A 2,626-nucleotide genomic window follows, 5' to 3' on the forward strand; every position below is an offset into this window, starting at 1 on the left:
CAGCCGCCCCCCTTTGGTATAGGTAGCAAGATGACCCCTCCCCCTTCCCTCCAGTATAGGTAGCCATATGACTCCCTTAATCCCTCCTTTTCCTACCCCACTTCAGTATAGGTAGACAGCTTGCCTTCAGCAGCCATCAGTGTCACTTAATTCTCCGCTCATCTCCAGTGCAGAAGCTTCCTCTTCCTTTCCATCTCCATAGCTGTCAGCCACAATGCAAACGTGCACAGAGAGCAAGGTTGCCACTGCACAGGCCGCTGGCAGCAGAGTACTGCGGTCAGGCGCTCGCCTGACCTCCCTGCATTGCAGCATTTGCAAGCTTGCACCAATTTAGCCTGCTGCTTTGGTGCCCTTGCTCCTGTGGTGCCCTAGGCCATGGCCTCCTAGGCCTTGCCCTAAATCTGGCCCTGGATACACTCTGTGCAGGTTGCATAACGTATGCTTTATAATGTATGTAAACTGCCATGCAGACCGGACGTTGACTTCGTTTCAGAGCCTGCATGCAGCGAGTTAGAATAACGCGATCCGTTACAACATAGTTTTTTTTTTTGTTTTGTTTTTTTTTAAGCTTTCTTGGCTCCTGTTGCATGCAACAGGAGTCCCGGGTAAGCAAGGCTATTAGCCCCATGCACGGAAAAAGCGTGAGTGCCCTAAAGCACCCCCACAAAACGTGTATGAGTAGACACGGGCCCCACAATACAGCAGGGCCCTTCCGGTTGTTCCCCAAAGGGAACCTTCCCCCTTTGCCATCGGCTCAGGGGGTGGCATCCTCCAACACCCGAGGGGTTGGAGGACCCCGACGTTGCCCACTGGTTACCCAAAGGGCCTGGCCATGTGGCAACCGTGTCCACATGGTTCGGGTGGCTCCCCCGAGAGGGAGCCTGGTGGGAACCGAAGTCCCCGGTGCCAGCAAGCTGGCCCCGACCTTGCGGCCGGAGTTATAAAAATTCCGCACTCTCCCTAGCCAAAAGGCCGGGGAGCTGCGTTAGTTGGCTCTGCATATGGGCAGTACAGACCAAAGCACCCTACTTTCGCCTGGAATCTGCCACATCCCAGGTTTTTTCAGGTGCACCTGGAGCGCCACTTCCAGGGGCAGTACGCCTAAGCAAAGCCCTCAGCCATTCAGCTTCGACCATGGTATAGATCCATTCAATCAGCCTCTGGGGAGTTACGACAAGAAGGGACACCCTGCCACAGTGCATCCCTCCAGGTCCCCCCAAAAACCTCAAGAACAGATACTACACTTGATCTTAGCCAAAAGGCCGAGAAGTTACAACATAGTACTGTAAACACAGGGCAGGTTCTAGACGTTTTACCACCTGAAGCAATACATTGTGAATATTAATTAGCCATGTGGCTAGTCACTGAGCATGTGCAAGCAGTCTAAAAAGCCCAGTATAACCCACAGCATGCTGCACTTTCATTCAACTTGTAGCATTACAATGTAACTCAACATGGGCACTCTGAACAGCACAGTGATTTTTCATTGCTGTGAGTTGAGGCTGCGTTAAAGGCTGCTCTAAGGTGGGACTTTAACGTCACACTGTGAAAGCAGCCTAAAGGAACAGTTAAGTGAACATCCAGACTAAAAATCTACTCAGCAGAACTGAAAAGGCTTTGTGTTTCTTTAACAGTTTCACAGCATCAGAAGTTTTTTTTTCTTATGGAAGTCTCATTTTTAGCTGCATTTTTAGCTAAGCTCCACCCCATCAAACAAAACTGCCCGAGCTTTTTTCCCCTGATGCTGTGCAAAGCATGATGGGATTTCCTATGTTGTTGTTCACGTTGCCTAGCAACTGGGAGGGGTGATCAGGACACAGGACAGTTGGAACTGTGTCTCATGCTCTCTGTCAACTCCTTTCAACCAAAAAGATGGCTGCCCCCATGAAATCACAAACCTTTACCTGTTCTTTTAAAACAGGGTGGGTAAAAGATTATATTACCTATCTATTTTAATTAACATAAGTAATGTAACTTAATGACAGTATGTTTGTTTAGGATGAATTTCCTCTTTAAGGTACACATACATTACTCGACTTGGTGTCCAATTGACCACCTAATTCGATAATTGTTATCGAATAAAATTGGTGCCACCAAGAGCATGCCCGGTCAACGATGCAACCGATTTCGGGGCGAAATTGGTTGCATGTATCGATTGGACATGCTGCAAGATGTCGGGTTGTTGTGGTTGGTCGGGGTAGCAGCAAGCCATATTGGGACGAGTGATGAACGAGACGAAACCCCCAGCGCTGTTCCCCCTAGTGTATAAATGTACATTTATACATTACCTGTCCTATGTTGCCCACCGCGCAGTGCCCACCCATCTTCCGCTTCTGCCTCTTGACATCACCAACCACTGGTGCGTGTGTGTGATGTCAAACGCCAGTGCCGTGTGAGGCACAAATGGGGAAGCAGGAAGCGGAAGAAGGATGGGCAGTGCCAGAGAGATGTCATGCTGCAATTGCTCAGGAATCGGCCTGCAGTGTATGGGCAGCTGACAGATCCCTATCTGATCAGAGAGATCGGTTTCTGGGTCTAATCTGCCCATCATCCCTAGATGATACCTTAAGGGCCCATTCACACTTCAAAAAGGCAAAACACTAGCACTTAGCGTTAGCATTTTGTG

General features: G+C 49.4%; 1 pseudogene; it reads right to left on the reverse strand.

Annotated features, from left to right (window-relative positions):
* Nucleotides 1–1,162: 1,162 nt before the first annotated feature.
* LOC137505826 (U2 spliceosomal RNA) lies at nucleotides 1,163–1,274 on the reverse strand (annotated as a pseudogene).
* Nucleotides 1,275–2,626: the final 1,352 nt, after the last annotated feature.

Source organism: Hyperolius riggenbachi, chromosome 4 (genome assembly GCF_040937935.1).
Source record: "Hyperolius riggenbachi isolate aHypRig1 chromosome 4, aHypRig1.pri, whole genome shotgun sequence".
NCBI classification, from domain to species: domain Eukaryota; kingdom Metazoa; phylum Chordata; class Amphibia; order Anura; family Hyperoliidae; genus Hyperolius; species Hyperolius riggenbachi.